The following is a 26,765-nucleotide window of genomic DNA, read 5'->3' as shown; positions in this document are numbered from 1 at the left end:
TTGCCATGCCCTTCTCCAGTGGACCACAATCTGTCAGACCTCTCCACCATGACCCATCCGTCTTGGGTGGCCCCACACGACATGGCTTAGTTTCATTGAGATAGACAAGGCTGTGGTCCGTGTGATCAGATTAGCTAGTTTTCCCTGTAGGCCGCCGCCCCGGGCCCCGGCCCGGCCTAGCCCCTGTAGGCCACTGCCCCCGGCCCCCGGCCCAGCCTAGGACCTGTAGGCCGCCATCCCCAGCCCCCGGCCCGGCCTAGGCTCTGCCGGTCGCCGGCCCCGGCCCCCGGCCCCCAGCCGGCCTAGCCCCTCTCGGCCACCGCCCCCGGCCCCCGCCCCGGTCTAGCCCCTCTCGTCCGCCACCCTCAGCTCCCAGCTTCCTACAGTAACACTCCCCAAAACCTACAACTTATGCTCTTGATGACTCTTATTCCACAAAAGGAAGCAATGTATGGCAATGATCAGGGATATGGTGTTGGATGTGAATAAATCTAGATTTAAGTTCTGGCCCTGCCACTTACTAGATGCGTAAACTTGGGACAGTTAGTTGATCTCACTGAGCCTCATACTGTGGCTAACAAGCATACACTTTTCCATAGTAGCTGTACCAATTCACATTCCACCAACAGTGCACCAAGTTTCCCTTTACTCCGTGTTTTCACCAACACTTATTTGTGGTCTTTTTGACAATTACTACTCTGACAGGGGTGAAATGACATCTCATTGTGGTTTTGATTTGCATTTCCCTGATGATTAGTTGACCATCTTCTCATGTGCCTGTTGTCCATCTGTGTGTCTTCTCTGGAAAAATGCCCATTCAGGTCCTCTGCTCATGTTTTGATTGGGCTGTTTATTTTTTTGATGGTGAGTTTTATGTGTTCCTTGTATATTTTGTATTTTAACCCCTTATCAATATATTGTTTGCAAATATCTTTTCCCATTCACTAGGTGGCCTTTCTATTTTGTTGGTAGTTTCCTTCACTGTGCGAAAACTTTTTAGCTTGATGTAGTCCCATTCATTTATTTTTGTTTTTGTTTCCCTTACCTGAGGAGACAGCCAAAAAATATTGCCAAGACCAGTGTCAAACAGTATATTGTCTATGTTTTCTTCTAGAATTTTTGTGGTTTCAGGTCTTACATGTAAGTTTTTAAATCCATTTTGAATTTATTTTTATATATGGTATGAGAAAATAGTCCTGTGTGATTCTTTTGCATGTAGCTGTCCAGTTTTCCCAGCACCACTTGTTGAAGAGACTGTCTTTTCTCCATTGTATATTCTTGCCTCTTTGTTGTAGATTATTTAACCATATAAGTGTGGGTTTATTTCTGGGCTCCCTATTCTGTTCCACTGACCTATTTTTCTGCTTTTGTGTCAGTACCATACTGTTTTGATGACTGTAGCTTTGTAGTCTGAAGTCAAGGAGCGTGACACCTCCAGCTCTGTCCTTCTTTCTCAGATGGTTTTGATTATTTGGGATGTTTTGTGTTTCCATACAAATTTTAGAATTATTTATTCTAATTCTGTGAAAAATGTCATTGGTGTTTTGATAGAGATTGCACTGACTCAAAGGAAAAAGAAATGCAACAAGGCAAAGTGGTTGTCTGAGAAGGCCTTACAAATAGCTGAGAAAAGAAGTGAAAGGCAAAGGATAAAGGGAAAGAGATACCCAACTGAATGCAGAGTTCCAGAGAATAGCAAGGAGAGATTAGGAAGCTTTCTTCAATGAACAGTGCAAAGAAATAGAGGAAAACAGTAGAATGAGAAAGACTAGAGATCTCATCAAGAAAATTGGAGATACCAAGGGAACATTTCATGCAAAGATGGGCACAATAAAGGACAGAAATAGTAAGGACCTAATAGAAGCAGAAGAGATTGAGAAGGGGTGGTAAGAATACACAGAAGAGCTGTTAAAAAAATGTTCTAATGACCTGGATAGCCATGATGGTGTGGTCACTCACCTAGGGCCAGATATCCTGGAGTGTGAAGTCAAGTGAGCCTTAGGAAGCATTACTACAAACAAGGCTAGTGGAGGTGATGGAATTCCAGCTGAGCTATTTCAAATTCTAAAAGATAATGGTGTGAGAGTGCTGCACTCAATATGCCAGAAAAAATTTGGAAAATTCAGCAGTGGCCATAAGACTGGAAAAGGTCAGTTTTCATTCCAAACCCAAAGAAAGGCCATGCCAAAGTATGTTCAAATTTCTGTACACTTGTGCTCATTTCATATGCTAGCAAGGTAATACTAAAAATCTTTCAAGCTAGGCTTCAGCAGTATGTGAACCCAGAATTTTCAGCTGTACAAACTGGATTTAGGAAAGGCAGGGAAACCAGAGACCAAATTGCCAACATCTGTTGGATCATAGAAAAAGTGAGGGAATTCCAGAAAAAAACATCTACTTCTGCTTCATTGACTAAACTAAAGCCTCTTACTGTGTGGATCACAGCAAACTGTGGGAAATTCTTAAAGAAATGGGAATACCAGACCACCTTACCTGCCTCCTGAGAAACCTGTGTGCAGGTCAAGAAGCAACAGTTAGTACATGGAACAATGGACTGGTTCTAAATTGGGAAAGCTGTACGTCAAGGCTGTATACTGTCACCCTGCTTATTTAACTTATGTACAGATTTCATCATGCGAAATGCTGGGTTGGATAAATCACAAGCTGGAATCCAAATTGCTGGGAGAAATATCAACAACCTCAGATATGCACGTGACACCACTCTAACGGCAGAAAGTGAAGACAAACTAAAGAGCCTCTTGATGAAAGTGAAAGAGAAGAATGAAAAAGCTGACTTGAAATTCAACATTCAAAAAAACTAAGATCATGGCATCTGGTCCCATCACTTCAGGGCAAATAGATGGGGAAAAAGTGGGAACAGTGACAGATTTTATTTTCTTAGGCTTCAAAATCACTGTGGACAGTGACCACAGACACAGAATTAAAAGATACCTGTTCCCTGGAAGAAAAGCTATGACAAACCTAGACAATGTATTAAAAAGCAGAGACATCACTTTGCTGACAAAGGTATGTATAGTCAAAGCTATGTTTTTTCCAGTAATCATGTACAGATGTGAGAGTTGGACCATAAAGAAGGCAGAGTGCTGAAGAATTGATGCTTTTGAATTGTAGTGCTGGAGAAGACTCTTGAGAGTCCCTTGGATTGCAAGGAGATCAAACCAAAACTCCAATACTTTGGCCACCAGATGCAAAGAGCCGACTCATTGGAAAAGACCCTGATGCTGGGAAAGATTGAAGGCAGGAGGAGAAGGGGACGACAGAGGATGAGATGGTTGGATGGCATCACTGACTCAATGGACATGAGTTTGAGAAAACTCCAGAAGATACTGAAGGACAGGGAAGCCTGGTGTGCTACAGTGCATGGGGTCGCAAAGAGTCAGACACAACTTAGCAATTGAACAACAACAAGAAGCATGGAATCTGTAGGTTGCCTTGGGTGATATTGTCATTTTAACAATATTAATTCTTCTAATCCATGATTATGGTACATTTTTTAATTTGTGTTGTCTTTAATTTCTTTCTTTAATGACTTGCAGCTTTCCAAGTACAGATCTTTGGTTGGATTTATTCTTCGGGGGTCTAGGGACTAGTGCCAGCCTTCTGGTAGGTTGGCTGGTCCCAGAGTGGCTGGTTGCAAGGCCCTGAGTGGGTGCAGTGGGACTGGGGCCTGGTGCTGGCCTGTTCACAGACAGGGCTGCAAGCCCAAACAGCTGACTGTTTGGTCTGGGGGGTCCAGTGATTTGTGCCAACCAGCTGGTGGGCAGGTAATCCCCTAGAGCTAATAAGCTAGAAGAATTTCACAGTGGCGCTTGTCAGCCACGGTGTCCTGGTGGTAGAATGTGCTTCCTCCAAGGACTGCCACCAGTGTCTATGTCCCTCTGTGAGCTGCAATTGCCTCCTGCTTCTCCATGAGATCTTTCAAGATTAGCAGGTAGGTCTGACCCAGGTTCCTTTCAAATTACCGCATCTGCCCTGGGTCCTGGAGCATGTGAGATTTGTATGCATCTTGTAAGAGTGGAGTCTCTGTTTTCTATGACCCTCTGGGTCCCTGGTTTGTGAGCCCTACTGATCTTTAAAGTCAAATGCTCTGGGGGCTCACCCTTGGGCTGGGGAGCCCGATGTGGGGCTTGGGCCCCTTGTTCCTTGGGGAGAAACTCTACAGTTGTAACTATCTTCCTATTTGTGGCTTGCAACCTGGGGATAAGGGCCTTGACTACACTGTGTCTCCACCCTACTTAACTATCTTGGAGTTCCTTTATATTTTTAGTTGTAGGAGATCTTTCCTGCTAGTCTTCAGATTGTTCTCATCTATAGTTTGTAAATAGGTGTGATTTTGGTGTGCCTGTGGGTGGAGAAGGCAATGGCACCCCATTCCAGTACTCTTTTGCCTGGAGAATCCCATGGATGGAGGAGCCTGGCAGACTTCAGTCCATGGAGTCGCTAAGAGTCAGACACGACTGAGCGACTTCACTTTCACTTTTCCCTTTCATGCACTGGAGAAGGAAATGGCAACCCACTCCAGTATTCTTGCCTGGAGAATCTCAGGGACGGCGGAGCCTGGTGGGCTGCCGTCTATGGGGTCGCACAGAGTTAGACACGACTGAAGCGACTTAGCAGCAGCAGCAGCAGCAGTGGGAGGTGAGCTCAGGGTCTTCCTACACTGTCATCTTGGTCACACCTTTTCTTCCACCTTTTTTTTTTTTTCCAACACATATTTACTGATGCATGCTCTTGCATGGGCTGTTGCTCATGCAGGGTTGTTGCTGAGTTACATAGAGGTATCAGGGAGGTGCTTGGTGGAGGGAGCTTTGAGCTGGACTTTGATGGGTGGAATGACAGGAACTCAAGACTAGGGTGCAAGGGGAGAAATAGAAAGGAATAAAACTGATATAATGCCCATTACGGCCTGATGCCTACTACCTAGGCCATCCATGCTGCCTATAGTATGTCTAGGTGGATGCTGTTTTCTTTAACAAATAAGAAACTTGGGGCTCAGAGAATTAAAATCACTTACCCGAGGCCACACAGTGCGGCAGAAACATAAAGAAACCATAGCCCTCTGACAGTATTACGCACTGGGTGCTGGATCTAGGGCACAGGAAAGTAAGAGGAAGTCTCTCCCTCCCCTCCCCACCCCAAGTCTACCAGTCTGCTGCCTCGATGTCATGTCCCCAGTAGCTGGTCATCCCACTTCAGGCAGGAAGTATGTGGCCTGGATGCAGCAATAAAACACTCTCTGCAAGGAGGAAATTGAGAGCACAAGGTTCAGGGGCTGTTTGCTCCTGGATTTGATTCCTAATCATTTTTTAAATCCCCGGTGCCTTGTGAAATAAACATGATTAACTCTGGGAGCTGGTTCCTCTGCCTTGTGGAGCAGCCGGTGGACAGCTAATTTGATCAGAGGTTGAGATCGCCTCCTCTAGCCCTGGTGTCGGGGCAGATAAAACAGAGGGAGGGCCGAGATGCTTAATTAACCCCATAATTCTGGTATGGGCTAATTAGCATATAGATGAGGGCGGCTCTCCAAGCCTGTCTCTCGCTCAAGCTGTTTCCTGTCTGTGTGTGCAGCTCTGGGCACTTCCAGGCGGTGGTATGGCCCAGCCATACCATGACCCAGCACCAATCCTCCTAAGTTCCCTCTAAAGGAAGCAGAAGATGGTGGGTTCGTGAGAGGGGCATGGGGGCATCTTGCTAAGAATTTTTAACACAATCCCTCAGTCAGTGCTTGAGGGCAGTGTTACCAGGGCTGCTTGGGCTTCTGATTATTTTGTCCTGCTTCTGGCATAAAGAACGCCCTGGGGTCGGTTCCCACCCTACCCTGGGAGCTCTGCTTTCCCATCTTCCTGTGCTGAGCCCGGCTTGACTGTTGCCCAGGAGAAGGGATTGGACTCAGTTCTAGAAAGAGGACTAGCTCTACCACGCCTTTGCTGCAGGTGCCTCTGTTACCTGCCACCTCCCTTGTGGTGCTCGCTGCCTTCATGGCTTGGAGAGCCTTTGGAGCTGCCCTCCAGCAGTTTCTTCTTGCTCCCTCCTGTCTCCACTCCCCCGCACTGACTAGCCCTGGGTGCACAGAGCACAGCTGTTCTGTTCCGGGTGCCTTTGAGGTCTCTGGTGTGGCACAGTATGCCAGGGATGGGGATGACCGGTGAACCCCCAGCCCTACTGTCCCCCCACCACCACTGTTTCCCAGCCTCACTGGTCCACCCTAGACCCTTTCTAGCTCTTGACCTCTCTGACAGCTCAGGGAACTCTGCCCCCTGTAGACTGTGGAATTGGGGTCTTGAAAAATGAAACATTCGTTTAACAAAGACAAGGTTTGAACTCAATCTGTGCTGAGTGTAAGTGTGTCCTGATGTACATGGGTTCCGCAAGGAGGTTACTGACGACCCAGGCAATTAGAGGAGAAGAATCACAAAGGGCGAAACTGCCAGGGCAGCGATGCGGACTGCCCTCCTCGGCTCCCTCCACTCCCCTGGCCCTCCACTTTCAGACCTTCTTCTCACATGAGTGTGGTTGGTATTTTAATAACAATAAGATTTACTGGCCCTTAGTTGCTCATCTGTGAAGTGGGGATGCTGTTACCTACTTCAGAGATCTTGTCTCTGGTGTTCCAGGAAGAATTCTGTAGGGTGAAACCATAGCCCTATTTCACAGAGGAGACTGTTGGGGCTCAGAGTGGCTTACACCAGGAACAGAACCAAGGCCCAAACACAGAGCTCTGGGACTCCGCGCTGACGTTTCTCTACCAGGTGAGGGGCTGTCAAGGTGTGTATGTGTGTGAGCACATGCCTGTGTGTGCAGTCCATCACCAGGCTGCTCTACTGAGGATGTGTGTTCGTCTCACAAGCTGAGGAAAGCCTGCTCATCCTGTCACTTACCTCGGTGGCAGAATGGTGGGCAGAGCTTGCAAGTAGCCAGAAATTTCTTTAAGTGAAATTTTTTTTTTTGGATACTTATAAATTTACATGAATTTGTAAGAAATAATAATCACCCTTTGTAGGCTCTACGCAATTTCCTTCAAGGGTAACATTTTCCAAAACAATAGGATAATATCATAAAGGGTGAATTCACATCGATATGACCCACTGACTCAGATTTCCTGGTCACTTGCAATCCTCTGTGCTGTGAGTGTATATGTGCGCATGCACATGTGTATGGGGGTGCTGAGGCGTTTGGGCTGATCAAGATATGACCCTGGGAGGCAGTGACACACTCCAAGCTTTGCTGGTGGCACTGGGATGGGGTTGCATGTGGAAGAAGCCCCTCCCAGCAGAAGTCTGTGCTGAGGCTGTGATAGGGGTTCAGTACTTGGAAGGAGGGGTGAGTGATAGAGCTTCCTGGAGAGAAGGGGGCCTGAGAGGGGTCTGTTTGTCTGCATGATGTCACTCTGTCCCTGGGCCAGAGAGCTCAGAAGGGCAGCAGTGGCTTTGGGCCTTATCTTACTAGTACGTAATGGCTACTAGGAGTATGTAACACAGGCAATTTCTAAATGGCTAAAACACTGCCTCTTTGAGCTATTTTTAAAGTAATTGAAAGTGTGAAAAGTGGAGTTTGGTGTCTGTGGGCTTTTGACCTAATGGGTCTCAGCCTTCTGTGAAGAAATAAACAAGCTTGAAGCTGATACACACAGGCCATCTTTGGCCCATTTATATAATCGAGTGTGTGTGCATGCTCATGTGTGCACATGCCTGTGGTTTATGCAATTTTATCACCTGTGTAAGTTCATGTTTCTACCACACAGTCGAGACACTACACAGTGCAGACGCCCCAAACTTCTCTCCTGGTGGTGTTCTGTAGCCCATCACTTGCCACCACCTCCCCCACCTCCAATCCCCTAACCCTCGGTAACCACTGGTTTGTCTCTGATTTCTAAGGAATTGTCGTTTCAACAATGTTATGTGAATGGAATTGTATAACCCTTTGTAACTGACTTTTTGTGCCCAGAATAACTCTCTGGAGATTTTTGCAGCCTCTGTGTATTGGATTGTATTGTCTGATGGTGTGAAGTATTACCCTTTGATCAACCATTCACCTGTCGAAGGACCTCTTCAATAGGTCCTTCACCTTCACCTTCACGGTGAAGGACTGTTCACCTGGGCTGATTCCAGTTTAGGCTATTGCAAATAAAGCCATACACATATTTTTGTGGGAACATGAGTTTTCATTTGTCTAGGATAGAGTACAGAGTCATATGGTAATTGCATGTTTGGTTTTTTAAAGAAGCTGTTGCTTGGCTTTCCTGAGAGGCTGTACCATTTCTGGATTGGTCTGGATGAGTGATCTGGATTCTCTGCATGCTCCCACAGTAGTTGGTGTGTCACTAGTTTTTATTTTAACCAATTTCATTGGTTATAGTGATCTCTCATTGTGATTTTAATTTGCATTTACCTGGCAGCTGATGATGGTGACTGTCTCTTCATGTGCTTACTTCCCTTCTGTATATCCTGTTCAGTGAAATATCTTCTCATATCTTTTGCTGATCTTCAGATTGATATATTTTTTTTAATGTTGAGTTTTGATAATTCTTTATATATTCTAGATATTAGTCCCTTTTAAAATATATTCTCCCAATCTGTAGGTTTTCTTTTTCATAGAACCAAAATATTAAATTTTAACAAGGTCAAATTTATCAAATTTTCTTTTTATGTATGATATTTTGTTATTAAATCTAACTCATTAGCCCTAGAGTTTGAAGATTTTCTTATTTTTTCTGAAAGTTTTATAGTTATATTTTACATTTAAATCTATGATCCATTTTGAAGCAATTTTTGTGTAAGATGTGAGATTTAGGTCAAGGTTCATTTTTTTGTTTTTTGAAAAGGCTATTCTTCCATTGAATTGATTTTACCCTTTTGTAAAAATTCACTTGTGCATATTTGTGTGGTTCTATTTCTGTGTTTTCCATTATTTCCCATTCATCTATATGTTACATATACCCTCTACCAGTGTCTCACTGACTGATGGAGGCTTATTATCAGGTAGAGAGATTTCTCTCATTTTTCTTATCTTAAGATTTTTTTTTTTACTATTCTAGTTCCTTTTTTACTATTATAGTGCCTTTCTATATAAATTTTAGAATTTGTTTGTCTATGTGTACTAAAAACCTTGCTGGGATTTTGATAGCACTGAATCCATCAATCATTTTGAGGGAGAACTGACAATTTTACTATTTTGAGTCTTCTAATCTATGGAATATTCAATAAATAGAATATATTTCCATTTATTTCTTTGATTGCTTTCATCAGCATTTTGTAATTTTAAGCATAGAGATTCAATATATGTTTGTTAGGCATTGTTGTTGTTGTTCAGTTGCTAATCATATCCGACTCTTTGTGACCCCAAGAACTGCAGTACACCAGGCTCCCCTGTCCTTCAATCTCTCCTGGAACTGGCTCAAACTCATTTCCATTGAGTTGATGATGCCATCCAACCATCTCATTCTCTGTTGTCCTCTTCTCCTCCTGCCTTCAATCTTGCCCAGCATCAGGGTCTTTTCCAATGAGTCAGCTCTTTGCATCAGGTGGCCAAACTATTGCAGCTTCAGCTTCAGCATCAGTCCTTCCAATGAATACTCAGGGTCGATTTCCTTTAGGGCTGACTAGTTTGATCTCCTTGTTATCCAAGGGACTCTCAAGAATCTTCTGTAACACCACAGTTTGAAAGAATCAATTCTTTGACACTCAGCCTTCTTTATGGTCCAACTCTCACGTCCATATGTGACTACTGGAAAAATCATAGCTTTGACTATACAGACCTTTGTCAGCAAAGTGATGTCTCTGCTTTTTAATACTGTCATAAGTTTTCTTCCAAGGAGCAAGCATCTTTTAATTTCATGGCTGGAGTCACCATCCACAGTGATCAGGTGGCCAAAGTATTGGAGTTTAGTTTCAGCATCAGTCCTTCCAATGAATATTCAGGGTTGATTTCTTTTAGGATTGAATGGTTTGGTCTCCTTGCAGTCCAAGGAAATATTCAGCCTTTTAAAAAATATAATTATTGTTATAGTGGTTTTATTTTTTTTGGTAGATGTTCTTTAACAAGTTGAGGTAACTATTCTCTATCCCTAGTTTTGTGAGATTTTCTTTAAAAATTATGAGTGAGTGTTGGACTTTCTTAAATATTTTTTCTGCACAAATTGTGAAAATATTTCACAAAGTGTGAAAAATAATTTTTCTTCTTTACTTTGTTGATAGTGGATTATGTAGATTTTCAAATGTTAAGTCAATCTTGCATTCTTGGAATAAATCTCAGTTAATCATAGTGTATAATTCTTATTATACATGTTGGATTTCTTTTCAATATATTGGGGATTTTTGAATCTAAGTCCACGAGAGACACTGGACTATAGTTTTCTATTTGGTTTTGGTATTAGTGTATTCTTTTGTGCTTTATGGAAGAAATTGTATAAAATTGATGTTAATTCTTTTAAATGATAGAATTATCCAGTGAAATCATCTGGTCCTGGATATTTTGGGGGGAGTTTTTCAATTATGAATTCAATTTCTTTGATGGTTATGGGTTTATTAAGATTGTCTATTGCATCTTGATTGAGCCTTGGTATTTTATAATTTTCAATGAATTTGTCCAGTCCATTTTTTCTTACTGTCAAATTTATGAGTGTAAAGTTGTTCATAGTATTCTCTTATTTCCTTTTTAATGACTGTAGAATCTGTAGTGATATTTGTGATCTTTACAGGATTAAGAATGAATGTTATCTCCTAAGGAAGTCTGGTTAATGCAGATGTATAATACATTAAAAAGGGGAGGGAGGATGCCCAGACAGACAGAAAAAGCTTTCATGCTTAAATTTTTTTCATCTTGCCATAAAATAAATTTTATTTCATCAATTTCCCCATTTTGGTCATTAATCTTTTGATAGATAGCATTAGGTGATCAAATATTTGGTCCCTCTATGTCAGGGTGGTTGTGTACCTGCCCTGGGGCAATTATGTTTTTCAATGTTAGGTCATAATAGTCTGGTTCATTCTTTCTATTTAGTGACAGACTAATAAAATTGCCAATAAGAGTAACAATGTTATCAGTAAAGTTTTAAGTGCAGATTCTCTTAAACCAAACCATTTTCCTACCATTTTCCCCAAACTGGGAAGAGAATCATTCAGAGAAGAAATTTGATTCTTCATATGTGTCATAAGAAAAGTTACATTAGAATATTCATCATGTACAAAAACACAACATTCATATGGTTCCCCCAAGGGAAGAAACCTGAGGGTCATGCAGTTCTCTAGGACCACCTTTCTCATCACAGAGACCTCTGAATTGAAGAAGATAATGACTTAATCAGTGACAAAGATTGCTGAGTAAATTTTATTAAATCCTCTATGTAAGTAATGATATCTTCTAAATGAAAGAATAAATATTGTGGCCAATTGGTCATACCATTGGAAAACTGATCAAACCCAGCATGTTGGGATTAAAGGCTAATCAGCAGGGACTGTTTCCAAGGCTAACTGTAGATGACCTTGAATCCAAGGGAAACTAATTTTGCATCTTCCTAACCAACCTGGGGTTGAACAACTTCCAGATGTTCAAGCTGGTTTTAGAAAAGGCAGAGGAACCAGAGATCAAATTGCCAACATCCGCTGGATCATTGAAAAAGCAAGAGAGTTCCAACAAAACATCTATTTCTGCCAAAGCCTCTGACTGTGTGGATCACAATAAACTGTGGAAAATTCTGAAAGAGATGGGAATGGCAGACCACCTGACCTGCCTCTTGAGAAACCTGTATGCAGGTCAGGAAGCAACAGTTAGAACTGGACATGGAACAACAGGCTGGTTCCAAATAGGAAAAGGAGTACGTCAAGGCTGTATATTGTCACCCTGCTTATTTAACTTCTGTGCAGAGTACATCATGAGAAATGCTGGGCTGGAGACAGCACAAGCTGGAATCATGATTGCCGGGAGAAATATCAGTAACCTCAGATATGCAGATGACACCACCCTCATGGCAGAAAGTGAAGAAGAACTAAAGAGCCTGTTGATGAAAGTGAAAGAGGAGAGTGAAAAAGTTGGCTTAAAGCTCAACGTTCAGAAAACTAAGATCATGGCATCTGGTCCCATCACTTCATGGGAAATAGATGGGGAAACAGTGGAAACAGTGGCAGACTTTATTTTTGGGGGCTCAAAAATCACTGCAGATGGTGCTTGCAGCCATGAAATTAAAAGACGCTTACTCCTTGGAAGGAAAGTTATGACCAACCTAGATAGCATATTTAAAGGCAGAGACATTACTTTGCCAACAAAGGTCCGTCTAGTCAAGGCTATGGATTTTCCAGTAGTCATGTATGGATGTGAGAGTTGGGCAGTGAAGAAAGCTGAGTGCCAAAGAATTGATGCTTTTGAACTGTGGTGTTGGAGAAGACTCTTGAGAGTCCCTTGGACTGCAAGGAGATCCAACCAGGTCCATCCTAAATGAGATCAGTCCTGGGTGTTCATTGGAAGGACTGATGTTGAAGCTGAAACTCCAATACTTTGGCCACCTCATGTGAAGAGTTGACTCATTGGAAAAGACCCTGATGCTGGGAAGGATTGGGGGTGGGAGGAGAAGGGGACGACAGAGGATGAGATGGCTGGATGGCATCACCGACTTGATGGACATGAGTTTGAGTGGACTCTGGGAGTTGGTGATGGACAGGGAGGCCTGGCGTGCTGTGATTCATGAGGTCGCAAAGAGTCAGACATGACTGAATGACTGAAGTGAACTGAACTGAACCAATCTGGGGAGAGCCAAGACCATAAACTTATTCAAAAATCCCTTGAACCCATTAGTAGCTACCTAGTATTTACCGTCTAGTGAAAAGGAGTATATATGGTTAGTTTCAGAATGTGTGTGTTAGTTGCTCAGTCGTGTTCAACTGTTTGAGATCCCTTGGACTGTAACCACCCGGGCTTCTCTGTCTATGGAATTCTCCAGGCAACAATACTGAAACGGAGTGCCATTTTCTTCTCCACGGGATCTTCCTGATTCAGGGATTGAACTTGGGTCTCTTGCATTGCAGGCAGATTCTTCACCATCTGAGCCACCAGGGCAGCCAGAGTTTCTTTATTCTAAAGTAATATTTCTAAGGACCATCCAATTACAGCCTTGGAGAGATGAAATCTACCAAAGTAAACTGGGACTACTAGGCAGAGAAAATTGGAACAAACCTAGCAACTAGATTGATTTTTGAATCTTGCATAAGATTGAGCCCAAGGAAGAAATACATTTGGTACATAATCGAAAGTGTGAGCAGTATCAAAGTAATCAGTATACAGGCCTGGTCTGGTATTTTGGGTTAGCTGTGTACTGCAGATGTAATAGTTTTCTCATCCTGGTCTGAGAGTGCTGATGTTAGTTAGTTGAAGTCAGGAGTCAGAAACTAGAGTTGTAGTCCATAAAAGAGAAGGTGGATATGGTCCCTTCCAACATGGCTAGTCCTTTATCTGATGACTTTTCCAGTATATGTCTTCTTTTGGTTGCAGTTCATGGGGCTTCTGATCCTCATACCAAAATAGATTACTGTGATAAGCTTCAGGAACAAACTTAGAATGTCCTTTTAATAACTCAATTAAACTTTAAATATGCTAAATAATGTAACGTAGCAACAAGGAACTATCTGGGAAATGAGTTTTAGGCAGTAAACACAGACCTCAACTCACAACACTAGAATTTAATATCCACTGAAACATAATTTTTCTCTCTAAAATACCCTATTTTCTACCAAAGAGAGCCAAAATAATATTAATTTATTTGCAAAAGAAGTCTGGTTTCAATAAACTTGACCTGATTATTTATATAAGTCTAAATGACCATACGGAGGAGGGCATGGCAGCCCACTCCAGTACTCTTGCCTGGAGAACCCCATGGACAGAGGAGCCTGGTGGGCTACAGGGTCACAAAGAGTCAGACATGACTGAACGACTAAGTAGAGCACAGCACAGCACAACTGACCATGAAGGCTCTTTTAAATTGGCTGTGCTTGAACTTTTTAGCAGGAATCTTAAATTGAACTATCAAAAGGCATCTCAAGGCCAAGAAAGCCAAACTAATGCTTTCCATCAGAATTTGCCTGTGATAATCTTCTAATATAGGTGAATTCCTCTCTTATTTAGGTCTCCAAAATATCTTGAGACTTTTGCACCTTCCAGGAAGTGTCCTTTCTTATTCACCTTATAAGACTGTTAGGAACCTAAGAAGTTTCAGTTTCTGGAGGAATTAGGTAGATAGAGAAGATGAAAGTTTCAATTCTACTTCTAAAAGTATAATTTACCAAATTACTGTAAGTCAACTGGTGGGGGAAAGTTTCCTTATACTTGAAAAATAAGGATGAAATAGCTGTATGTGATTAATCCTTGTTGATTTTTTGCTAGCAGCTTATGAAGCCATTAGATTTTCTATTAGAATTCTTTATTTTTTTAACCCAGTTCAGCAGAATGATCTAGAAGTTATTAGAAACCTGTACTTTTCAAAAGTTTATATTTCTATGAATCTTCTTGAAGATGAAACATTTTTGCAAAAGCATTGGAGTACAATAATGTGTCTGTAAATTACAAAAGACTTAAAAAGGCAAGGTTAAAAACCCAATTATAGGGCAATTGACAAACTCGGTTGTTGCTTTACCACACAACATTTTAAAAGGATAACTAGGATTATGACTGATAACATTACACTAAGACATGGTCAACTTCCAGAAATTTCACATAATTTCTAAAGCATTTATATTAATGACATTTACCCATGCAATCTAACCTAAAGAGGTTTATCACCCGTCATTTGACAATGCTTCCCATGTAGTTTAACATACCACATAATCCCAATTAGTTTAATATTTCTGTTTCTGAGATGCTTTAGGGGCCTCTGAAGTATCCCAAAGTTATCAGAGGTCAAAAGATTGTCAATTAGGATTTTATCTTTGGGAAGTTTGTCAAAGTTATCGAAAAGGTTTTAAAGCATTTGGTCAAATAGGCTCTTGGATTACTGTCAATCACTTAACTAAGAGACAATAAAATATTTCAGAAGCAAATTCAGGTAGTTACAACAGATTACTTAAAAGGTAAAGAAATTTTACAATCTATAATCAAAAGCAGATCAATATTCTAAGAAGATTTTTGTCCTCTTAACAGAGAAAAAAAATCAAATTCAGGTTTTGCACCATCTTACTTTTAATATTGAAATTAATTCACTCAATTAAATGTATTCTAATCTTAGTCCTGACCACACATAGAATTCTTTTCTAAAGATCTTTCCTTCATTTTTTAAACAAACCTTCTACCACTTTCTATATCTAAATTAACTTGTGCCTTATTTTCTTTCCCATTTAAAAATAATCAGCTTTAGGACAAAGTTGCTTTATTGTCTCGTAACAAAATGCATTTCCGTTCTTCATACCCTCTTTTACTGAAAACACACATTCTACTTTCAGTGCATACTTAGTTACTTATACTACTATGACATAGCCACCGGACATGACAAAAATTGGTTAGAACCAACTAGGTCCAAGATGGTGAAAGATTTGATTTCCAGTGGACCTTGAGCCTCATTATACACTCATTGTAATACATTAGCATAATGAATAACACGCCCACCAGTGCCATAACAGTTCTAAGGTCGACCACCAAAGATCAAAAAGTGGGTGATGGCCCAATTCCTGGACATCTCTGCATCTTTCTCCAAATAGTTGGAATAATCCTCCCTCTCATTAGCCTATGAAATTAACCAGCCCATAAAAACTAGCCACACCATATTTTGCAGCCTCTTGCCTTCCGAGATGGCCCACACTCTGCCTGTGGAATGTTTCTCTCTAAATAAATCCTCTTCTTACCTATCACTTTGTATCTCACTGAATTCTTTCTGCAATGAGACATCAAGAACCTGAGCTTCATTAAATCCTGAGACCAAATGTGATGTTAGTTAAAAGACTGCAGTTTCAAGTCTCAATCTGGATTACATGGTTTCACCTCCAAAAGTCTAAAACCACTCTGGTTGCTTAGCGTGCTAGGTTATCAGTCTCTGTTGCACACCTCCCTTCAGCTCCCTGCCCCAGCCACCCGACTCCATCCTGGGAAGAGCAGTATTTACTTAATGGTTGTTGTAGAGTTCCCCGTAGGACTGTTGTATGTCACAGAATGAATCCTCAGACAATTAAGTTAGGTCCTCAGTTGCCTGAGAACACTTTTTGGTTAGAAGGAGCGGATGTCCCTTGTTCTTTGGAGCTGAATAAGTCAATCTCTCATTTCACTAGCAAATGGTTTGTTCAGCCCATACACCAACTTTTTACAAAGTTTAAGCCAAATTTAACAAAACTCCAACCATCCACATTTCCCTGGGCCTCCTGCTCAGATCTCCCTAGGTCCCTGTCTAAGGAATGCATTGGTGCCCTTTAAGACTCCCAAGTCGTAAGTAAAACAGTTTGAACAAAATTTTTAGAATCATCACTTAAAAACAATGAAATAGGGGAGCGGGGCTAAGATGGCGGAGAAATAGGACGGGGAGACCACTCTCTCCCCCACAAATTTATCAAAAGAACATCTGAACGCTGAGCAAACTTCACAAAACAACTTCTGAACGCTGGCAGAAGACATCAGGCATCCAGAAAAACAGCGCATTTTCTTTGAAAGGAGGTAGGAGAAAATATAAAAGATAAAAAGAGAGACAAAAGAGTTAGGGATGGAGACCCATCCCGGGGAGGGAGTCGTGAAAGAGAAGAAGTTTCCAAACACTAGGAAACCCTCTCACTGGTGGGTTTGGGGGAAGATTTCGAATCTCGGAGGGCAACATAACCGGGAGAAAAAATAAATAAAACACACAGATTACGTGCCTAAAGGCAACTCCCAGCAAAGAACCCCAGACTCTCCCATCCGCCACCAGCAAGTGGGGGCTGAACAGAGAGGAGCGGGAGGCACTGCTTAGGGTAAGGACCCGGCCGAATGCCCTGAGGGCAATCTGAGGGAGCTAACGTGAGATAGCAACCTAAACTGTGGGACAGCCAGACAGAGAACTATTCCACGAAAAGCCCAAATCTAAGGCATTGCCGGCCCCCTCACAGAACAAAGGACTGAGCAATACCAGAGGAGAGCTAGCCGGCTGCCGACCGCCCCATCCCCCGCCAGACACAGCAGGCAGGTGGGACAAGCCAGAGCCGGAAAGGGGCAAACTCGGCCCCAGAGAGGGCACCCCCTACCAAACTGCAAACAGGCTTCCAGTTTCTAAGCAAAGACTGCCTGAGATCCTGGAGGGTTGACAGCTGCCAGGAAGGTCGCAGCCAGAGACCAGCTCCCCAGAACCAACACAAAGCACACCGGAGCCGGGCGCGCCCGTAAACCGAGGCGGGGACCAGGGAGGTGATAAGCCGCACTGCCCCAACAGGGGAGAGTGTGCTTGCCAAACTCCTGGCTGCCTGAGCTGCTCCGACTGGGAACAGCACAAACCGCGGGCCCAACCGAGTCTGCGCCTTTGTGGAGTACCCGGGAACCTGAACCTGAGCCGCTTAGACCTGGGAAGTGCACGCATCTCAGGGCCCACTCCCTGGCAGAGTAACCTGAAGCCTTAGCAGGGTAGACTGGGAAAGCACACACGCTGTGAGCGGGGACGAACCCAGTGTGGCGGAGACACTGCGAGCTCTCCACACACACGCCAGTGATATTGATTTGCAGTGTTCCTCCCTCCCCACAGCACGATTGAACAAGCGAACCTAAAGAGACCACCTCCGCCCCTTTGTGGCAGGGCGGAAATTAGACACTGAAGAGACCTCCAAACAGAAGCCAAATAAACAGAGGGAAGCTCTTTGGAAGTGACAGGCCAACAGATTAAAATATCTGTAGTTATCACCGACTGCATTGAAAGGGGCCTATAGATCTTGAAAAGTATAAGCAGGAACAAGGATCTATCTGAAACTGAACAGACCCCACACTGCTCACAACAGCTCCAGAGAAAGTCCTGGATGTATTTTTACTATTATCATTTTTTTTTCTTTTTAATTAAAAAATTTTTTTTTTACTTTTTTCTTTAAGTCCTCTATTACACCTCTAATTTTCATTTTTATAACCCACTATTACCTTGCAAACAAAAAACAACTCTATTTTTAAAGCAAACTGCATACATATATCTTATACTTTTTGTGATTTTGTTTTCTTTTTTCTTTTTTTTATATTGTATTTTTCTAAGAGTCTAACCTCTACTCTAGATTTTTAATCTTTGTTTTACATATTTTATATCAATTTTGTACATTTAAGAACCCAGTCTTTAGTACCCATTTTTACTCAGGAGTGGGATTACTGGCTTGATTACTCTCTTCCCCTATTGACCCTCTTTCTTCTCCCCCAAGGAACCTCTATCTCCCACCCTCCTCCTTCTCTTCTCAACCCAATTATGTGAATCTCTGAGGGTGTTCTGGGCACCGGAGAACACTTTGGGAATAGAATACTGCCCAGATCTCTCTCTCCCCTCTTGATTCCTCCCTTTCTACTCATGCTCACCTCTATTACCTTCCTCCTCCCTCTCTATGTATCTCTGTGAACCTCTCTGAGGGTTCCAGACTGTGGAGAGCACAGAGCGAAGTGCTTACTGGCTAGACTGCTCTCTCCACGTTTGAGTTCCCCTCTTCTCCTCCTGGTCACCTCAAACCACCCCCCCCACCTCTCCATGTAACTCAGTGAACCTCTCTGGGTATCCCTCACTGTGGAGAATCTTTTCACCATTAACCTAAAAGTTTTATTATCGCTGCTGTATGGATGGAGAAGTCTTGAGGCTACTGCAAGAATAAGACTGAAAGCCAGAGGAAACATTAATTAATAAGAGATCATCCAAAAGCCTCCACATATACACTGAAACCAAGCTCCACCCAAGAGCCAATAAGTTCCAGAGCAAGACATACCATGCAAATTCTCCAGCAACGCAGGAACATAGCCCTGAGCATCAATATACAGGCTGCCCAGAGGCATACCAAATCCATAGACATCTCAAAACTCAATACTGGACACTCCATTGCACTCTAGAGAGAAGAGATCCAGCTTCACCCACCAGAACACCGACACAAGCTCCCCCAACCAGGAAACCTTGACAAGCCACCCGTCCAACCCCACCCACAGTGAGGAACCTCCACAATAAAGAGTAACTTCAATCTACCAGAATACAAAAAGGCCACGCCAAACACAGCAATCTAAACAAGATAAAAAGGCAGAGAAATACTCAGAAAGTAAAGGAAAATGATAAATGCCCACCAAACCAAACAAAAGAGGAGGAGATAGGGAATCTATCTGAAAAAGAATTTAGAATAATGATAATAAAAATGATCCAAAATCTTGAAATTAAAATGGAGTTACAGATAAATAGCCTGGAGACAAGGATTGAGAAGATGCAAGAAATGTTTATCAAGGACCTAGAAGAAATAAAAAGGAGTCAATATATAATGAATAATGAAGTAAAGGAGATAAAAGACACTCTGGAGGGAACCAACAGTAGAATAACGGAGGCAGAAGATAGGACAAGTGAGGTAGAAGATAGAATGGTGGAAATAAATGAAGCAGAGAGGAAAAAAGAAAAAAGAATCAAAAGAAATGAAGAAAACCTCAGGGACCTCTGGGACAATATGAAACACCCCAACATTCGAATCATAGGAGTCCCAGAAGAAGAAGATACAAGGAAAGGCCATGAAAAAATACTCGAGGAGATAATAGTTGAAAATTTCCCTAAAATGGGGAAGGAAATAGTCACAGAAGTCCAAGAAACCCAGAGAGTCCCAAACAGGATAAACCCAAGGCAAAACACCCCAAGACACATATTAATCAAATTAACAAAGATCAAACACAAAGAACAAATATTAAAAGCAGCAAGGGAAAAACAACAAATAACACACAAGGGGATCCCCATAAGGATAACAGCTGATCTTTCAATAGAAACCCTTCAGGCTAGAAGGGAATGGCAGGACATACTTAAAGTAATGAAAGAATAATCTACAACCCAGATTACTGTACCCAGCAAGGATCTCATTCAGATATGAAGGAGAATTCAAGAGCTTTACAGACAAGCAAGAGCTGAGGGAATTCAGCACCACCAAACCAGCTCTCCAACAAATGCTAAAGGATCTTCTCTAAACAGGAAACACAGAAAGGATGTTTCAACACGAACTCGAAACAACAAAGTAAATGGCAACGGGACCATACTTATCAATAATTACCTTAAATGTAAATGGATTGAATGCCCCAACCAAAAGACAAAGTCTGGCTGAATGGATACAAAAACAAGACCCCTATATATGCTGTCTACAAGAGACCCACCTCAAAACTAGGGACACATACAGACTGAAAGTGAAGGGATGGAAAAACATATTTCATGCAAACGGAGACCAAAAGAAAGCAGGAGTCGCAATACTCATTTCAGATAAAATAGACTTTAAAACAAAGGCTGTGAAAAGAGACAAAGAAGGACACTACATAATGAACAAAGGATCAGTCCAAGAAGAAGATATAACAATTTATATGCAACCAACATAGGAGCACCACAATATGTAAGGCAAATACTAACAAGTATGAAAGGGGAAATTAACAATAACACAGTAATAGTGGGAGACTTTAATATTCCATTCACACATATGGATAGATCAACTAAACAGAGAATTAACAAGGAAACACAAAATTTAAATGATACAATGGACAAGTTAGATTTAACTGATATTTACAGGGCTTTCCACCCCAAAACAATTAATTTCACCTTTTTCTCAAGTGCACACGGAACTTTCTCCAGGATAGATCACATCCTGGGCCATAAATCTAGCCTTGGTAAATTCAAAAAAATTGAAATCATCCCGGTCATCTTCTCTGACCACAATGCACTAAGATTAGACCTCAATTACAGGAAAAATACTATTAAAAATTCCAACATAAGGAGGCTAAACAACACGCTTCTGAATAACCAACGAATCACAGAAGAAATAAAAAAAGAAATCAAAATATGCATAGAAACGAATGAAAATGAAAACACAACAACCCCAAACCTATGGGACAGTGTAAAAGCAATGCTAAGGGGAAGGTTCATAGCAATACAGGCATACCTCAAGAAACAAGAAAAAATCAAATAAATAACCTAACTCTACACCTAAAGCAACTAGAGAAGGAAGAAATGAAGAACCCCAGGGTTAGTAGAAGGAAAGAAATCTTAAAAATTAGGGCAGAAATAAATGCTAAAGAAACAAAAGAGACCATAGCAAAAATCAACAAAACTAAAAGCTGGTTTTTCGAGAAGATAAACAAAATTGACAAACCATTAGCCAGACTCATTAAGAAACAAAGGGAGAAGAATCAGATCAACAAAATTAGAAATGAAAATGGAGAGATCACAACAGACTACACAGAAATACAAAGGATCATAAGCTATATGCCAATAAAATGGACAACTTGGAAGAAATGGATAAATTCTTAGAAAAGTATAACTTCCAAAACTGAACCAGGAAGAAATAGAAGATCTTAATAGACCCATCACAAGCACGGAAATCGAAACTGTAATCAGAAATCTTCCAGCAAACAAAAGCCCAGGACCAGACGGCTTCATAGCTGAATTCTACCAAAAATTTAGAGAAGAGCTAACACCTATCCTACTCAAACTCTTCCAGAAAATTGCAGAAGATGGTAAACTTCCAAACTCATTCTATGAGGCCACCATCACCCTAATTCCAAAACCAGGCAAAGATGTCACAAAAAAAGAAAACTACAGGCCAATATCACTGATGAACATAGATGCAAAAATCCTTGATAAAATTCTAGCAAACAGAATCCAACATCCTTTTAAGAAGATCATACATCATGACCAAGTGGGCTTTATCCCAGGAATGCAAGGTTTCTTTAACATCCGCAAATCAATCAGTGTAATATACCACATTAACAAATTGAAAGATAAAAACCATATGATTATCTCAATAGATGCAGAAAAAGCCTTTGACAAAATTCAACATCCATTTATGATAAAAACCCTCCAGAAAGCAGGAATAGAAGGAACAAACTTCAACATAATAAAAGCTATATATGGCAAACCCACAGCAAACATTATCCTCAATGGTGAAAAACTGAAAGCATTTCCCCTAAAGTCAGGAACAAGGCAAGGATGCCCACTTTCACCACTACTATTCAACATAGTTTTGGAAGTTTTGGCCACAGCAATCAGAGCTGAAAAGGAAATAAAAGGAATACAGATAGGAAAAGAAGAAGTAAAACTCTCACTGTTTGCAGATGACATGATCCTCTACATAGAAAACCCTAAAGATTCTACCAGAAAATTAGTAGAGCTAATCAATGAATATAGGAAAGTAGCAGGATATAAAATTAACACACAGAAATCCCTTGCATTCCTATACACCAAGAATGAGAAAACAGAAAGAGAAATTAAGGAAACAATCCCATTCACCATCGCAACAAAAAGAATAAAATACTTAGGAATATATCTACCTAAAGAAACGAAAGACTTATATATAGAAAACTATAAAACACTGATGAAAGAAATCAAAAAGGACACAAACAGATGGAGAAATATATTGTCTTCATGGATTGGAAGAATTAATCTAGTGAAAATGAGTATACTACCCAAAGCAATCGATAGATTCAATGCAATCCCTATCAAGCTGCTGCTGCTGCTGCTGCTGCTGCTGCTGAGTCGCTTCAGTCGTGTCCGACTCTGTGCGACCCCATAGACGGCAGCCCACCAGGCTCCGCCGTCGCTGGGATTCTCCAGGCAAGAATACTGGAGTGGGTTGCCAGTTCCTTCTCCAGTGCATGAAAGGGAAAAGTGAAAGTGAAGTCGCTCAGTCGTGTCCGACTCTTAGCGACCCCATGGACTGTAGCCTACCAGGCTCCTCCGTCCATGGGATTTTCCAGGCAAGAGTACTGGAGTGGGGTGCCATTGCCTTCTCCGCCCTATCAAGATACCAATGGTATTTTTCACAGAACTAGAACAAATCATTTCACAATTTGTATGGAAATATAAGAAACCTCGAATAGCCAAAGCAATCTTGAGAAAGAAGAATGGAACTGGAGGAATCAACCTGCCTGACTTCAGGCTCTACTACAAAGCCACAGTCATCAAGACAGTATCGTACTGGCACAAAGATAGAAATATAGATCAATGGAACAAAATAGAAAGCCCAGAGATAAACCCCTGCACCTATGGACACCTTATCTTCGACAAAGGAGGCAAGAATATACAATGGAGAAAAGTCAATCTCTTTAACAGGTGGTGCTGGGAAAACTGGTCAACCACTTGTAAAAGAATGAAACTAGAACACTTTCTAACACCATACACAAAAATAAACTCAAAATGGATTAAAGATCTAAACATAAGACCAGAAACTATAAAACTCCTAGAGGAAAACATAGGCAAAACACTCTCCGACATAAATCACAGCAGGATCCTCCATGACCCACCTCCCAGAATATTGGAAATAAAAGCAAAAATAAACAAATGGGACCTAATTAAACTTAAAAGCTTTTGCACAACAAAGGAAACTATAAGCAGGGTGAAAAGACAGCCTTTAGAATGGGAGAAAATAATAGCAAACGAAGCAACAGACAAACAATTAATCTCAAAAATGTACAAGCAACTGCTGCAGCTGAATTCCAGAAAAATAAACGACCCAACCAAAAAATTGGCTGAAGAACTAAACAGACATTTCTCCAAAGAAGACATACAGATGGCTAACAAACACATGAAAAGATGCTCAACATCACTCATTATTAGAGAAATGCAAATCAAAACCACAATGAGGTACCATTTCACACCAGTCAGAATGGCTGCTATCCAAAAGTCTACAAGCAGTAAATGCTGGAGAGGGTGTGGAGAAAAGGGAACCCTCTTACACTGTTGGTGGGAATGCAAACTAGTACAGCCACTATGGAGAACAGTGTGGAGATTCCTTAAAAAACTGGGAATAGAACTGCCATATGACCCAGCAATCCCACTGCTGGGCATACACACCGAGGAAACCAGAATTGAAAGAGATGCGTGTACCCCAATGTTCATCGCAGCACTGTTTACAATAGCCAGGACATGGAAGCAACCTAGATGTCCATCAGCAGACGAATGGATAAGGAAGCTGTGGTACATATACACAATGGAATATTACTCAGCCATTAAAAAGAATACATTTGAATCGGTTCTATTGAGATGGATGAAACTGGAGCCCATTATACAGAGTGAAGTAAGCCAGAAAGAAAAACACCAATACAGTATACTAATGCATATATATGGAATTTGAAAGATGGTAACGATAACCCTATATGCGAGACAGAATAAGAGACACAGATGCATAGAACAGTCTTATGGACTCTGAGGGAGAAGATGAGGGTGGGACATTCTGGGAGAATAGCATTGAAACATGTATATTGTCATATGTGAAACAGAACACCATTCCATGTTCGATGCATGAGGCAGATGCTCAGGGCTGGGGCAATGGGATGGCCTGGTGGGATGGGATGCGGAGGGAGGTGGGAGGGGGGTTCATGATGGGGAGCACATGTGGACCCATGGCTGATTCATGTCAGTGCATGGCAAAAACCACTACAATATTGTAAAGTAATTAGCCCCCAACTAAAATAAATAAATTTATTAAAAAAGAAACAAACAATGAAATACAGATGTCAAATAAATTTTCCAGAACACCTGGGGTGTACTGAGAAGCTGGGGGGCTTAAAGAGCACAAGAGGGAACCAAATGCTGGTTCAGGTTAGATTCCTTTGGGTGGGTATCTCTGATATCTTGCTGACTACACCATGCGAATATTGATGAAAAACTAACTGTTAGTCTAAGAAAGAAACAGACAATTTTACTCAAGCCAATCTGAGGATTATAACCTAGGAGGCAGTCTTTCAGAAAGCTCTGAGAACTATTCTGCCCCTTAGAGGTCAAAGCACGGTTATATACATTTTTGAGGCAAAGGGTTATATATTCAGATGATGTATTGACAGTTTATACAATCCAGATCTGCATGTACAAAGCGAGTCCATGACCTGTTGCAGGATTAAGAAGGAATGTTATTTTGTAAGGAGGTCTGTTTAATGCAGATGTACCATATACACTAAAGGGGAGTAAAGAGGCCCAGAATGGCAGAGAAAATTTTTATGTTTATGCTTTTTTTTTGTTTTGCCATAAAATATGAAATTTATTTCCTCAGTATCAGTTGATTGTCTTTTCTCCTTCAAGTTGTGATTTTCTTGGTTCTTGGTATGATGGATAATTTTTTTTATTATATCTTGGATGTTTTGTCTATTATGTTAGGAGGCTCTGAATTCTATATAACCTCATTTTAGCAGGCAGTCACGTAGTTACATATGGGTGTGAGAGTTGGACCATAAAGAAGGCTGAGAGCCGAAGAATTGATGCTTTCAAACTGCGGTGCTGGAGAAGACTCTTGAGAGTCCCTTGGACTGCAAGGAGATCCAACCATTCCATCCTAAAGGAGATCAGTCCTGGGTGTTCATTGGAAGGACTGATGCTGACACTGAAACTCCAGTACTTTGGGCACCTAATGCGAGGAGCCGACTCATTGGAAAAGACCCTGATGATGGGAAGGATTGAGGGCAGGAGGAGGAGGGGGTGACAGAGGACAAGATGATTGAATGGCATCACTGACTCAACAGACATGAATCTGAGCAAACTCCTGGAGATGGTGAAGGACAGGGAACCCTGGTGTGCTGCAGTCCACGGGGTCGCAAAGAGTCAGACATGACTGAGTGACTGAATAGAAACAACAACGGGCAGTTCACATTTACTTTGCTGTCTACAACTGTCACTTGAGGTTCCAATGAGACTTCAGAGCCTTTGTACTGCTACTTTGGTCTGTTAGTTTATCTTGTGCTGGGACTCTCCCACTGGTCCCTGCTGTGCTGCCAGGAGCTGGTGGGGAGGAGTTTGCTAAGACTAAGCTACCCAGGGTTTCTTGGTGGGGAGGGGAGTGATGTCACTATGTTACTGCTGCTTGCTGGATGTCTTGAGTGGGAGAGGAGAGTCTTAGTCCCTTGGCTCTTACCTTCCCAGGTATTTCTGATCAGGGAAGGACAAAGGGCTTTCTGAACTAAGCTGCTTGTGGTGGCCTCTGCTGCTGGCCCTGCCCACCAGCCATCTTGGCATCTCTCAGTGGAAAAAAGAGTCTCAGGCTCAGAAGGGAAAAAAACGCTATTACTGCCACTTATTTCTGATGGGTCTCCCAACTGCTGGGTCTTGCTAGTGGTGTTGGGCTTGAGTAACAGTGTGTGTGTGTGTGTGTGTGTGTGTGTGTGTGTAAGAGGTATGGGGACCCTGATGGATCCAGGGGAGGAGTAAGCCCACCTGGGCTGCCTTCTTTTGCTAACCTGGAGGTTGGGAAGTACCAGGCTTGGGATTCCTTCTAATGTTGGGTGAGGGAATGCAAAACTTCTTGCCACTGTGCTGTTTCTGGAGTCCCAAAGCAGTTCACCTTTTTCTTACCTTTTTTTAAAAATAGAAATCTCCTTTGGTGTTTTGTCTACTGTGCCATTTCCAGGGTCCATGATGAACTTAGCAGGAAAAGGGAAAAGGGTAAATGGGTCTACACCAGAAGTCAGAGCTTGGGCCCTGTCATAAATATGCTATGAAGGATTTCCCTGGTGGTTCATTGGTGAAGAATCCACCTGCCAATGCCGGGGACATGGATTCGATCCCTGGTCCAGGAAGATTCCACATGCTGCCGAGCAACTAAGCTCATATGCCACAACTACCGAGCCGCTGAGTTGCAATTACTGAAGCCCCCACG

The sequence above is a fragment of the Giraffa tippelskirchi genome, chromosome 3 (genome assembly GCF_054371585.1).
Source record: "Giraffa tippelskirchi isolate mGirTip1 chromosome 3, T2T-mGirTip1v1.2.pri, whole genome shotgun sequence".
Taxonomy (NCBI): domain Eukaryota; kingdom Metazoa; phylum Chordata; class Mammalia; order Artiodactyla; family Giraffidae; genus Giraffa; species Giraffa tippelskirchi.
Note: the sequence above shows the minus strand (reverse complement) of the source record.